This window comes from Chiroxiphia lanceolata, chromosome 9 (genome assembly GCF_009829145.1).
Source record: "Chiroxiphia lanceolata isolate bChiLan1 chromosome 9, bChiLan1.pri, whole genome shotgun sequence".
NCBI classification, from domain to species: domain Eukaryota; kingdom Metazoa; phylum Chordata; class Aves; order Passeriformes; family Pipridae; genus Chiroxiphia; species Chiroxiphia lanceolata.
The window spans coordinates 3332528-3347415 of NC_045645.1; the positions used below are offsets into that span (position 1 = coordinate 3332528).

At 45.6% G+C, this 14888-nt stretch overlaps 1 protein-coding gene across 17 annotated transcripts in view; it reads left to right on the forward strand.

Moving 5' to 3' along the window:
* The first annotated feature begins 589 nt into the window (after positions 1-589).
* Positions 590-14888, forward strand: part of PTPRF (protein tyrosine phosphatase receptor type F) — a 376345-nt gene continuing 362046 nt past the window's right edge. For 16 of the 17 annotated variants that reach the window (XM_032697222.1, XM_032697230.1, XM_032697226.1 and 13 more), the window contains exon 1: positions 785-885. The gene's annotated coding sequence lies outside the window, so the exon portion shown is untranslated. Of the gene's footprint in view, positions 644-784; positions 886-14888 lie in introns of those variants that run through there. The other variant, XM_032697223.1, reaches the window with a different exon arrangement.

Here is a 14888-nt window from a genome sequence, read left to right on the forward strand (position 1 = left end):
CTCCTCGGTTTCTCCATTTCTCAGTCCAGCACCGGGAAGGGCTGTACGGAGCAAGCGAGCAGCTGGAGCAGCAGCGCGCTGAGCGCCCGGGCTGGAACCCCGCGAACAGCCCCGCCACTGCCGAGCCATCACGGCCCGCAACAGGTCCCGGCGCGGCGCTCGCCCGCCAGCACCGGGGACGGGGAGATCCGCGGGGAGACCCAGGGCTCTGCTCTGCCTCCCGACCGCCGCTCCTCGCACCCCCCGGGCCACCTGCGGCCTGACCCGGGGCTGAGAGCGGAGGGACCGGGCGCGGGCACGGGGCGCCGCTCCGAGCACGGCGGGGCCGCAGCCCCCTCCCGCGGCCGCCGGCACAGGCGGAGGGCGGCGAGGCCCCCCGGCTGCCTTCCGGCGGCGCCGACACAGCGCCCGCCCCGGGCCGCGGCCGCGCCCTCGCCCGCCCCGCCGGGCCGCCCCCCGCCCGCCCCCGCCCACACCTGGCCGGGGCGGGCCCTGCCCGCCGGCTGCGGGCCGACTCGGCGGGCAAGGCGGGCGGCGGCGCAGCGCAGGCCGCGGTGGAGCGGAGCGGGACTCGGCCGGGAGCAGCGCTTCGCCTCGCCGCGGGGCCGAGCGCGGCAGCGGGGCCCCGGCGCAGCCGGCCCAGGTGAGCCTGCGGGCGGCAGGTGGCGGCGGCGGGGCGGGCTGGGCTGGGCTGGGCTGGGCTGGCGGCGGGGCGGGCGCGGCGCGCGGCCCCGGCGGGGGCGGGCTGGCGGCGGCGCGCGCGGAGCGCGGTCCCGCGCGGCGGCGGCGGAGCGAGCGAGCGAGTGGAGCTGCCGGCGGGGAGCGGAGCGGGTTCTCGCGCGGCGCCCGGAGGCAGCATGCGGGCGGCGGAGCCCCGGAGCCCCGGTAAGTGGCTCGGCTGCGGCGCTTCTTCCCTCCTCAGCCCCCCTGCCCGGCTCCCGACGCGGCGGGATCGTCTCCCGGGGAGCCGCCAAACTCCACCGCCTGTTGAGCCCCGCGGATCGGCGCCCCCGAGCGCTGGCCCCGCCGCCCGCCTCGGTCCCGCCGCCGCCCCGGGTGCCCCGCGGGAGCCACCGTCCCCTCCCGGAGCTCCCCCGCCGCCCGCTGGGGCCGCCACGCGGTTGCCCGGCGGCCGCCGGCTGCGCCCCGCGGAGCCTCCCCGGGTCGGTGGGAACAGCCAAGCACCTGCCGGGCCGCGGTGCCGGGAGCGCGGGGCTCGCCGCCGCGGCGTGACCTTCCCGGGCGGGCTGCGGCGCTGGGGGCAGCCCCGGCGGGCGGCCCTCCCGCACTGAGCTCGGGGGAGCGGGGTCGTGCCCCGCGGGGCGCAGCGCTGAGCGCCGCGGGGCGTCCCGGGCGCGGTGCCTCCGCCGTGCGGGGCGGGCGGCAGTGGCCCGGAGGGTTTCCCGGGGCTGGCGCCGGCCGTTCCGCGGAGGGAGGGAGAGAGGGAGAGAGAGAGGGCGGGAGGGCGCTGCAGCGGGGGGCGGCAGACCGCGCCTTCCCCCCCCGGTGGGGCGAGTCGCCGCCTGGGAGAGCACGGGGCTGCCGGGCGGCGGCGTCTTGGGTGGCGAGAACAAAGGGTCCCCGGCGGGAGCGGGCAGGAGCTCCGCCGCTGCGCCCGGGGTGCCAGCTTCCCGCACCGGCGCGGGTCGGGGGGGGGTTCATCCCCTTCTCATCCCTCTCGGGGGAGCGCGGCCGTAGCCTCCCCGGGGCCAGCTCCTGCCCCGCAGCCGCCCCCGCAACCTGTTGGTCCGCCTGGCTGTCCGGGGGTGCCGGGCGGTACCGAGCGGTGCCGGGGGGGGGCGGGCAGGGCTCCCCCGCGGGACGCCCGGGGGCGCGGGCGGGCTTGCGGGGGGAGCGCGGGCAGCCCCGGGCGAGCGGGAGCCGAGGCTGCAGGCGAAGGCGGTGGGCGGGAGCGTTTGCCTTCCCGGTGGTTTCTGCGCCCAGAAACTGTTAAGACCCAACTTCAGGCAGTTCAAAATATCTGGCGTAAATTAAATTCAGTGAAAGAAAGTATTTCCACGCTGTTTAAAGGAAGATCTCTTCCCGCAGACCTTTTGTGTGGGAAAGATGTGGATGTGGTCTGTTTCTAGGAGACTGACTGGGGCAGCTGTTTTAAAGCGTTTTGGAGTTTCGTGTTTATTTCATGTGTAACCAAATGAAGCTGAATTGTCAGTACGAAATACAATATTCTCTTGTCGATTTCGGAACTGAGCTCTAAAAAGTGATTTGGGCTGAAGATAACTGGATAGTCAAAGCTTCAGTTGAATATTTGCTGGTTTAGAGATCTCTGAAGGCAGCTAACTTGCACGAGGACAGTGAGCAAATAGAGTTTCCTTATGCTGCTTGTGTAACCACCTTTGTTCATTTTTCAAGGTAGATGCTAGGGAAATGACAAATTTAATTTGAGATTACTAAGGTCCTGTGCCGCAAATGACTTATCTCTGTGTCTGGTTACTGGGCGATTGTTCCAAGACTGCCAGTTTGTCTTTGAAAACAGCTTTTTAAATAAAGTCCATTGCATTCATTATGATAATGCAGGAAATGCGTGGTTCACGAGGTTGGTTTTATAGATGGAGCAAGTGTACTTTAGTCCTGGCTTTATTATTTCTGCTGTGGGGCTGAGGATGTAGGAGTAATAGATATCCATACGGTGAAGTGCACGATCAGCAGTCTGAACTTAGAAAGCAAAAGGTAAAACCTGAATGGCAAAACGGCTGTCTTGTGATCTGAATGTGTGGTGGGTGACAGTATTGGATTATTTAAATTCTCGGTTTCTGCCTTCAACCAGCCCTCTTAACGTGCAAGTTTCTTAGCCTACGTCACTGACGTGCGTCCTGGCTGTTGAAATAGGATGCGGCATGACCACACATGCGAAGGGGTTAAAACAGCTTATGGCCAAAGAGCCAAAGAGTTAGTGCATCACTTCAGATCAAGACATTTTTGTATTCAGCTTAGTTACAAATATTGCCATCAGCTGTTTTCTTTTTGTGTCCGTGTCCATGAGTATGTCTTGGCTGCATACTGGTTGGGGCCATCAGCAAAATAGTAGAAGCCACAGGCAACACTTTATTCTCATGCATGTTGACAGTGAAAATGTCAATTTCTGGAAAATCAAAGTAGAAGGCATCCTACGTTGTGTATTGGTTGTGGGTTGACAGTAATGCAGGTATTTTTAATTTTATTTTTTTAAACTAAGTCCTGGTTTTGGGAATGTGAGGTAATTGTCATTGGCAAAAGCAGAGAAGACAGTCAGGTCTTGTGATTGTAAGGAGAAGGATCTAAGCTTGTGGATAACAGAGGAGAAATGTTTTCTTCTTTGTGTCCACATAATGCAGGGCTGTGGGAAGATATGGTTAATGAGGATGATTATTGCTGTGGCTTTCCATAAATCCACTTGTAATGGAGGCTTTGTACAGTTACTTCTGAATCTGTACATTTAAAAACTGCAAATAGCGATAATGGAGTTGGCTAATAGCAGACTGTCAAGTAAGTGCAATCCTTGTGATAATATTCAGCCATAGATCTCCGTTTAAGCATTACTTTTAAGCAGAAAATGTTTTTTGTAGGTCATAGTATATGCAGTTGGGAGGAAAAAAACCCAGAGTTGTTGCTGCCTGTTCTTGAATCTTAACCAGGTAACTCTAATTGTGCAAAGGGTACTTTTTCTCTCCAGCTTTTTATCAGATAGCAGGAGATGTACAATTCAGTAGATCCATTTGATGTGAATTTAGATAGTGGAAAGGAATACTAATAATAACCAGCTTTAAGAGACTGACTGAAGAGGTCTACCTGAGGTACATCTGTGACTGTGCGCAAATTAAAGTTGGAGCTTGTGCCTTTTGAAGAATTGCAAACTTTCCTGTAAAGCACTGGAGTGAGCTGGATGCCACCAGATGAGATTCTGAGCTGATCTTGTTAGTGGTATTAATCAGAACAACCCTTTCTGTTTCAGTGGGTTTTTAGTGCTTCTTAGAAACCAGGGTTGAGCGTTAAATTACTCAAGCCTGTTTTGCAACTTAAAAGGTGAAGGTAAGACAGTAGGGAACATTTTAATGTATTGTCTCGCCCCAATACAGAAGGATGTAAAAGTACTTATTATTTTCAAGTCAAGCACTTTGTAGTAGCTACTGGCTGTTTTATATAGTGTTTTGAATGAATGCAGTTTTAACTTATGTAGCTAAGAAACTGACAGGAGGGTTGCTTATGTTTATGTTTGGAGTAATTCATTGAGAAATATTTGTGATGCTCTCCATCATTGCTTGCTCTCCTTTAAAAGCAATGCCTTGACTTTCATCTTTCGTGTGGTCTGTGAGGACTCCTTATGTGGATTTCCTTTTGCTCAAAATCTGACCATAAAAGTAAGCTTTGTTTCTACAGGTCTTAGTGCAGTGTTCAAACCCAAAATGTATGCTTCCTTTCCAGTAAAAAACTTGTAATTACATGGTGTGGTAGCGAACTGGAAAGTATTGCAAAACATATATAAGAATACTGTCGTACAAACTCTAAAACTGACGAATGACTCACTGCGCCAGTGCTATATCAAATTCTATCTATACACAAGGTTTAAATGACAAGTTTACTTTAGGCAGGGAATATGCAATTTTCTTGTACTCTTTCTTCATCTGATGTCAAGTGAGCTTAATGAAATGGTGGATGTGGGCATACAGGAGGCACCAGTTGTAGAGCTTTAATGAGCAAAGGGAACAAGCGCTGCTTGGCTCTATTTATGAAGATGATAGACATAACTAAGTTTATATTAAAACCAAGTTCATGGCACTGATGCATATTTTGAGATGTATGTTTCTTTTTATGTTCCTCATCATCACTTGCTTGTGTGCATTTACTAAAATTTGTTCTATTTCTGTTTTCTATAGGAGAGGGTACTTGTTCTTTTAGCAGTATATGTGTTCATCTTTACATATTCATGTTAGTTGAGTTTTTTAACTGGCATTTTGGCAATGTTTTTGTCAGTATAAAATTCTGTTTGCTGCCAAAAATGAAAACAGGATAATGGTCAGCATGGGAAAAGGGCCCATGATTGTAGGTTAAAGAGGAAAAGGCCACTTTGCAGTGCAACAACACAGGTTTTAGTCATGCCTTTGACAGTGTGGTTGTGATTTATTATGAGAAGCTTCACTAAGCCTTGGAGAGCCCCCCCCCCCCCAAAAAAAAAAACCCCTAGGACACGTAAACAGGCAGTGACATCCTGTAGCTGGGAAGCCTGTGCCAGCTGGGAGGAGTACAGGGAAGATAGTTGAGTTAGAGGTATTGGGGTCTTGTGGTGTTGCCTTGTGTGTCTCACCTGTATGCCTGTGGATGCTGGGGTGCCTGGTGAAACACCTGTGGGGAATCCTAGCCTGCAAAGCTAAGGAACCCAGTAACCACTCAGCACTAGGAGGAAGAGAAACCCAGTATTGACTCAGCCCTAGGTGGAAGACTTTAAACTGCTGACAACCTCTTCTATTCATTTCTCATTTAGCAATTATGCCACACAGCCTGTCCCTCTGTTAATCATTGTCTTTCTGGGCAGCAGGAAAGATGTAAGGACATCTTGGTCTTCACCTTATGTTGATCATGAGACTTGTAGTGACTAGTGCCCCTGTGAGTGTTTGCTGTCTGTAGGAAGGTCGAATCTCCTCAGGCTGTGAAAGGAGGCCAGGGAAGGAAAGCTGGAGCACTTGCTATTTAGTGTCAGTGTGCACAGAGTATACTTACACCTCTGCCTTACTGGAAAAAAAGGTGAAACAGGTCTTGCCCCTTCAAGGACTGTATTATCTGAGAACTTTAGAATAAAGATCAGAAATACAGAGATAAGTTAGGGTTTTTGGAGCAGGGGGTGGAAACAGTGTATATAAAAAGCCTGGTTGAGCTCAAAATTGACAAAAGCACCTCCTAATATCTGGGCTTGGTACTGGGAGGAAGCTCCATTTGGATGCTTTCATCAGGTGCAATCCACCGTGTAGCTGAAATACAGCAATACCATTAATCTGGGAAGGAATAGGATGGTCCCATTCTTATTCTTGTCCTGGAAGCTTAGAAGCTTCCAGTTTATGACCTGTCCAAAAGACATTTATTTCTTGGCTCAAAATTTCAGCTGCAACTGGCAAGTGGGTAAATACTTTCTTCCAGCCGTACTGAGAAAGAGAGGAATTATTTAGGTTGGCACAAGAAGTTTATAGTTCAGAGTTGTCAGATGAAATAGAACAGAGAAAAAAACAGGAAGGCTGGGCATGTGGCATCGTTCTTTCCTTCAAAAGCAGTGCTGGAAATCTCGTCATCACTCGAAGCCAAACAAAGCATGCATGTGCTTGACTGTGGTGAGGAATTATCTGTTGGCTTCCTAGTCCTCTCTTCCTTACTTTTGTTTGTTTGTTGTTTTTTTTTTTTCCTCCTGCAAGTGTTGTGTTTAACACCGAATTGCATGTGTGTACACAGCGAATAACATCTGTTCTATTTTATGAGATCCACAGAGCGCGGTTGCTTTTCTGTCCCTCCTGTGTATGGATTCTTCTCTCATGTGTCATCCTTGCTGCTGAAAGCAGCCAGGCACTTGAGCTTTTTAATATCTCCTCTCTTTAGGAGCGGTAAGTTATTCATGGGATGGTACTTGACTCTTCAGTTAGATTTCCTCACAGAATTAGATCTTACAGCATTTTAGAAAAGCCATTATTTTTCTAGAGGGTTTTGTGAGAGATAAAGAGAAGGGACGATGTGCATATCTTTTTCTGGAGGAGTTCTGGTAATTTTTGTATCAACAGGTTTGATTTTCTGCACCAACCTAGATGTATTTTGATAGGATAATTAATTGGGAAGGTAAAGTAGATTTGAAAAGTTTGAAAAATGCTAGTCTATTATTTAGATTTTAGGTTACATATTTTAAAAAATACATATTTTATCTGGCAGGTATCGTACTTCTCATCTTTTATCTTGAAGGATAACCATAGAAGTGGCAAAGAGGATCCTCTTGGACACAGTGTGTTAAGAATTTGTTGAGGGGCTACATGCTTGGAAGACATGAGATGGGGGAAAGGAGGAAAAAGGGAACTTGTTTTTTGGATGGAGTTGTTGCTGTTTTATAGAGTACTGCTTTCTTCAAATGCAGAGGAGTTATGTTTGTTTATATCTTATTAAGTAACATTTGTTTCACCAAATTTGATCAAAGGTTTAGTTGTTGCAGAATCAATAATAATTCTCTTACCTTAAGGAAAAATCTGTAATTTATGAATGTACTGTCCATTGTATTTTAACTACTTGTACTACAGAATTTGCAAGATTACACAAATTGACTAGAAGATGCATGCAAAATCCAATAATACATTTATCATGTCAAAGTTCAGTGAAATATGAAACAAAATTACCATAAACAAAGAAAATTGGCCTCTTAAACCTATGAACTAGAAGTTGTGGATATAATTTTGTAATATATATTCTCAGAGGATTGTTGAGACTGTTCTTGGGCACCACCAAAATTCCTTTACAGTCTTATGTATTCTAACGCCTGTGTTATGTGGTGAAAAAAAAAAAAAGGCACTTGTAAACTTGTACTTAACCTGAGGATGAAGCATGTAGTTTTGAAATGTGCCTTTTAGATATTGACTGTCTCCTCACTGTAGCCTTGTGCATGGGTAGCTTCCAGTTAATAAAATTCAGATTTGAAGAATTACACCTGGGGAGACAGGTATTTCAGCAGATTTTAGTGTTACTGCTTTAATTCTGCCTCTTGAAACAAAGGTAGGATTATAGACTTTGGGAGGAAAGTTTGTCTCTTTTATACTCGTGAGGTGGGAGTCTGTGGCTAGCAGCTCGCGTTGGTTTGCATTTTCTCTGGGTTCTACTACATCTTTGGATCCTGTAAAACTAAACTTAATGCTTTGGGTACAGGGTTACGGTAAAGTACTCGTTTGAGGTCTTTGGGCTCAAAAAAAAGAGCGTTTTAGAATAGGCCATCCATTAACCTAATTTCCTGAAGTCTGTCCCATTGCAGGGGGTTCACTTTAGCTCAGGTCAGTAGGTTCCAGATCCTACCTCCTCACTAAGAGAGGTCAAGAGAGTGAAAGCGTGCAGAAACTTGTGGCACGGCTGTGATTTGAGCAGCTTTTTTTGGGTTGGTGCGAAGTGTAACTCTCTGTTATTCGTAGCTGGAATTTGGATGAGACTGAAGCGCGCGTGGGCTCTGGCTGTACCCCCATGTTGGAGTGGGCAGGTACCGTCCTTAGCACAGAGATATATGTCTGCCTCCTGACAGTGAGCATCGTGCTTTGCTTTGCTTTCTTTTCTTCCCTGGCTGACCAGGTCAGTGGCTGAGACCGTGGTGGCCAGGAGCACCTCTCACCTGCACGCCGGAGAAAGGCACGGAAGTGCAGCGCGTGTTCCTCCATGATAAAACTCCAGCAGCTCTCCAGGAGCAGGCTGTTACTGCTGATAATTGTCCTTGGCTCCTACCGTGGCTCTTACCTGAAGCTTTTTCTTTGTAAACAAGATAATAATAAAGTGTGCTGCTCTACTTGCCTCCGTGCCGATCTCTTTCTTGTGCCTGTGGAAGGAATAAGGAGCATAATTAATTGTGAAGAGGAAGAGTTCTGAAGGGTTACTTGGCGGCTGGCTGTCATGCTCTTCCAGTGATCCCCCATCCTGCTGTCAGGAAGCTGGGCATCCTTTAGGACACAACAGTATTTTACTGAAGAGTGATCAAAGGCTTCTTCATTGGCCAGAACCATCAAGACAGACGGGCAGACGTTTGTTTTAAAACTACTTGCACAGAGTTGCTGGGATCAGCAACTTGACTGCAGCAACGCAAAATGTCTTTAACACACTAGAAATCATGGATTGTGTTTTGTTTGCTTAAATCATTGGGTGTTCGGGGCAGGCAGACACCATGAGTTGTACGGTGTTAAAGAATACATTGCACAGCAGTTACATCTCTTTAATTCAAACTTACACTTACAAATGCTTTCCAGCAATGTATTTTTTTTTCCCCTATTAAACTTTGAAGAGTTATGCTTTGAAGACCAGTGAATTTTTTGATGCTCTTAAACATTGTCTACAAGGAGCAGGTGAGGGATCTCCTGACCTCCTGTTTTGCTTTTTTTTCCCCTTCATTTTTTTTTCTTTGAGCTATTAACTCTATTGTGTGTTGGTGTTAGATGTTATGAGAAATGCAGACATTCTGGTTTCGGCATTTTGGTGATAGGATGGGCTGACATAACTTTGTAGGTTATAAATGAAGTATGAGCTCTGAAATAGTGGCTTTCTTTGTATCTGAAGGGAGTTATCAGGCTCTTGGATTTTTGTTGCACAGTGTAATTAAAATAAACACTATAATGCTAATCATTTTTGTATTTTTGCCTGTGGGTGAAGTTTTAAATTAGAAGTAGCTACACTTTGGTGAAAGTGGAATTTTTGGTATTATTTTTGTTGGCTTTTTTTTTTAAATTATTATAATGTTGCCTGTTTCTAGTCTAGTGATATTTCAGTGAGAGTGCATAAAAAATACTGCTAGGCAGATTTGTTTATATTTTTATTGTGTACTGTATATTTTAGTAACAATGTAATTATTGCTTTAAACAGAAACGCCTGACTTGAGTATTTAATTCTGTCAGGCTCAAGCAGTCACTGATGAGGTGATAAATGATAGGTTGTATGTAGAAGTGGATTTGCAGTTATTTGCTGCTTTCGGAAAAAAAAAGATTGCTTTGTTTCTGTCCAATGACTAATGTTGGAAATCAAAGTGTTTCACCAGATGTTTTTTCTAATGGCTGTGGTTCAGGGTCTTTTTTTTGTGGAGGAGGATTTCGACTGAGTTCATCTCTTGGTTTTGAAGTTTCTCTTACTTATTAATGCAGCACTCCTCTAAATCTTTTGCTCTGGACTTCTCTGCGGATGGTTTTTCTGGAAGAGTTCCTTTCCCAACCATTCGTGCATGTCTCAGCTCCCTGCTCATCAGGAGGTGGAAAGGCAACTGCATTTTTACAGCACAGGCTGATCACTTCCTTTCATTTGTGTTTATTTCATAGAATTAAACCAAGAATAAGTGTTTTGCTTTATTTGTTGATGTCTGATTAGGAATTAGTGGAAGAAACTGAATTGCGGGTGTGATTAACGGTAGTTTTTGTTTCTAATGTATGAAAGGACTCATTGTCTGAGGCTTTTCCTCCATCCAGCTCTGCCTAATCCTGCTCAAATCACGCTAACAACGGCAGCGCTCGAGGCTCCTCGTCTTGTTTTCCTGGGTACTTAATCATACAGCTGGAAGAATTTCCTCTTTCAAGAGATGGTTGCTTCTGTGCCGAATCTGCTGTCACGTTGTAGGGGCCTTGCTGTTGAGGTGGGCATTAGTTTTGGGGGTGCAGGGGGAGAGGGTGGTTCATCCGCAGTCTGCAAACTGATCTAATTTATGCTGAATTTGGGTTGCAAATCTGGGCCTGATAGTTTTGTTAACTGTCACCTACCTCTTTGCAGCTTTGGCTGAAGGAGATAAGCTGCCTCATTCCAGCTTCCAGTTCCTCCCAAACTTTTTTGTTAGACCAGCTTTCTGTATTTGCTGTGTAGCAGTTCTGCAGTACTACAGTAAAATTGCTCAGTGTACGCTTTCAAAAGCTATTTAATAAGTTTGAGTTTCATAGAAGTGAAGATACTTCTAAAGTACATAGCAAGTACAGACAACAGACACGACTGTTATTCTTCCATAAAAAACCAGCAGAAACACAATAGCCCACCCCATTGAACACTAACCTTTCTTTGCCTCTGAATCAGGTTGTCATTCCAAGGTCTCAGAGTGATTTAAAAATATAAAATAAACTCCCCTGAGGAATCTATTAAAAATTATTTGGTTCACTGAACATGCAGTGCATGTTCAGTCTTGGAATCCATTACATACCCGTAGAAAGACTTTAAAAATCCTCTGTGGCGAAGTTGGTCTGAGTTGTATCCCTTTGGCAGGTGGGGGTGAGGGAATTCCATTGCTTTATTTTCAAAACAGAAGTGTGTGGCGTTAATATTGATTTTTATTATAGCTGTTTGCTAATGCAACTGTATCCAGAGGTCACATGTCAGCTCTGCTTTTATAGTGACAGCTTTCCCTGTTCCTTTAGTTGAAGTCTGTAGTTGTGAAGCTCTAGAAAAAACTGAGAAATGCTGGGTTGGGTTTTTTTTTTCCCTTTGAATTCAATTTGTAAAGCTTTATTACCTAGAATTAAATTCTTATCATGTTGAAATGGTGCATAAATTCTTGTTGAATGGAGACAAATGCTGTTAGAAATTGGTGAAGCTAAGCTATATTTTAATCCTAGATTTATTTTTGTTTCCATTGTCATACATTGAAAACACTTTGCATCTACTTTTTCCATCCATATTGGTGTTTTCTTGTTCTAATAATTTTTAATAGTTAAGTCTGGGAGAGACGATGTCAAATTCCCACTTACAGTGTGGCTGTGTGCTGTGACAAGGGTTATATTTCCAGGGACCTGGTGTAGGTGTTGTCAGTTCCCATCAGCACATGCTGTTCTTGTGTGCTGAACAGAGTTGTCATGTTACTCAGCAAAACTGTTTTTCTGGAGGAACTTCTCCGTGCTTTCAGCTCACGATGGAGAGCTGTGGAGAGCTGTGACGTCTGCTTGGTTGGGTTTTATGTGCAAATATTCATAATTGCTCAGAGCTTGGTAGTTTTTCAGAGCCTAAAGTCAGGTGAGGACTTAAAGAAAACACAAATAATGGGCAATCCCTCCGGCTACGCAAGTTTATTTGATTAACCCATCTGACCCGCAGCGTTCCAGAGCAGTTAAATATTTGGACGGTCAGCAGTCCTGTTAGTCATGTTTCATTAGGTGATGGCCTCCTCCATTTCGAGTGTACTCTGTTTTGCTCCTGTTGCCAAGTCTTGCACGATCTTGAAAGGGAGCCATGCGTGGGGGCACGGCGGGTGCTTTTGGGGGTGTTGCTGAACCAGACTGGCAGGAGGAGCTGGGCATGTGTGTCACTGCAGCAGCATCATCTGCAGTGGGAAGGGAACCACAGGCAAGGGAGAAAATTGTTAATTGTGGATTGTCAACACCATAAAGGTTAGCTGGTAGATGAAGTTACTAACCTAAGCAGAAAGAGCAGTGCTGCCCTGAGAAGTGTGAAAGGCTTGTCAAAACCTTATCTAATCTCCTGTGTTAACTGTATATTATAATAATGAATAAATGAAATTTCAGCAAGCTGAGATGGTCCAATTTTAATAACTTTTCAAAAAATTAAAAGGAAGTACTGAGCTGGAAGAGGCATATCATGATTATCCAACTTTCCTTCTATGGAACCATTTCTAATTTTATGTGAGCGTATACTAATGGTTTAAAAACTAATTTGTCTCCTTGTCAGGTGCTTGACCTGTATTTTAATACAAAGGACAGGGTTTTATCTTGAACTGGTCTTGTTTTTCAATGGATGTTGCAGCCAGCTGGAAAATTGTTTGACTTCTTAACTGCTGTGGTTTTGATGCAGTGTCTACTGTAAGAAAGTAAAATTTATGTAAAACCAGTGACGCTTTTAATTGTTGTATTTGCATTTAGACTCAAGAGTAGGGGAGCAGATGTTTATGCTGAAACATTCAGTCTTGCCCTTTCTCTAAAAATCCGGGTTAACTTCATTAAAACTAGGTAAAATTCCTATCCTCTTTAAAATCTGAGGAAAGTAAGGAGGAAATAGCTACTGCAACTTTAACTTGGTGCATTTCTGGATGAATTGCTGAAGCTGTTCTGATAGAAATATGTCTAGCAAGTTTTATGGGGGAAAAGCCTAGTACAAAAAACCCAAATAAACCCTCTTGGGATTCAAATGTGGTTTTAAAAATTATGATTGTGCCTTTTGGTCTGTTCTGGCGAGAAAAGAGCGTGATTATGATGTGTTGTCATTATAAAGGTTTTGTGAGTGACTAGATGGGATTCAGCTCTGAATTCCTGACTTTGGAGTGTCCAAATTGTGCATAATTAACTTAAAAGTCAGACTTTTGGAGACTCAAATGTTTCACAAGAAAATTAATAAGAAATGTAGTGTAATGCACTACTCTTCTCAGTATGGTTTTCTCACCTGAAATTACTGAGTTACAAATACTTAAAATTGAAAAGGGTTCTGAAATGAGCTACGAACAAGTATTCTCCTGTATTTGTGGTCTCAAAGTGAGAAGTATTTTGATTAGTGGAGACACTGCATTAGTTTTTATGGTAGTTTGCTTTGACACAAATGTTAGTTTCTGGGTGTGCTTTTAAAAAACGTAGTAAGTTTGGCAAAATTTCCGCCGCGTCTTTTCACCTAATTGCTTTATGAGTTTGCATATAATCTTGTTAATTGAATTGTTTTTGCATGGTCGCCGAAGCGTCTCGGAATGGGTAAAAAGTTGCTTTTTCTGGACCGGAGGGTCCGTGGTGTGTGCAGAGGGCGTTGGGTGCTACTCTGTGCCCGCCCGGAGCAACGCACTTGTCTGAGCCGTTGGAAAGGAAAGCAGAATTGTTTGGTGTCATATGAAATAACTTGCACAGCTCAGTTTTGCAGTTCTGTTTTGTTTCGAGGAGCAGATGTGTTTGCAGGGTGGCTCTCTCCGTTAATGGTGTGATAGGGGTTTGTGTTCTCGCCTTGACCGGGCGCGGATCTGCTGGAGGGGATGAGGGGACGGCGGTGGGTGTTTGTCAGGTTGTCACTCTGCCTACTGACGCTGTGAGACCTTCTCAGAGGGGTTGTCTTGTTTAACCAGTTACAGAGAAGTGGAAATGAATGACTTCACAGGAGGTTTAAGGTAAAGGCAAGTGTCACTGTGAAGACAACTCCAGAAGACCGATCCAGACCCACAGCAGTTTTCCGAGCTCTGGCCGTGACCTTGGATGTGCATGGGTGAGCTGTGAGAGCTGCTGACAAGCTACAGAAATCCTGGGTGCATGTGTGGCTTCTCACTGTATTTAATAGTGGATTTTTTTTTTCCTTTTTTGAGGAGGGATGGAGACGCGGCTGAGAGTTCCCAGCTACGACACTTTTCAGATCCTTATTTGAAAGTGTTTTAAACAAGGGACATCAGAAGCTGAAATACAAAGCAACCTTTTGAAGTTAAAAGTGGGTCTGCATGAAAATGAACTGCTTGTCTGTGAAAAGAGTCAAGTGTGAAAGGATAGGATGGTTTCGCTAAATGAATTTGATAGTCTGAATAAGTGTGGTGAGGCAGAGAGGAGAATCTGGAAAGGTCAGGACAGCATGTGACTCTAGATGAGGCGGTGGAAAGACATGAAAGGAATTGTGTGGAAATGCCTTGGTTTACATTTTTCTTTTTTTTTTTTTTTTTTTTACTTAGAAGTGATTTATTTATTTTGGTGAAGGTGGTCATAAAAAGGGAGCTTTAGAAGCTCGCTGCAGAGAAGCGGGGAATCCGATTCCTTTGGGATCTCGTACCTTTTTCATTCAGCTTTTGTGTGGTTTCGAATAACTGAAAGATCAAAGCCCGAAGGAACTCCTTGTTACGTCTGCAGTCCCATTTGTAGGACTGCTCTGTCCTACATGCTCTCTGCAGTTGAGTGCTTCAGCAGCTTTTTGTCCCTGGTAGTAGATTTCATATTATTGCTGTCTCATTTTCAGCGATTCATGTAACTTGGAGATTTTTAACTCAAATAATTTGTGACATGTTTTCTAGGTTCCTGCTGGCTGCTTAAAAGTATGGTATATGTTATCTTCATTCAGTGTAGATAAATGTGAGATGATTTGCACCAGTAGCAGGGAACTGTCTGAACTTTTTGTACAGTGATGGACTCCAGGTTAACTGTCACTACTCAGGGTGGGATCTTGAGACCGACAGTAGTACTGTCAAACCACCAGCTCTGTGCTCAGTAGTGATTAAAGATATCAAATCTGATGAAATGCTATGAAAAGAATAA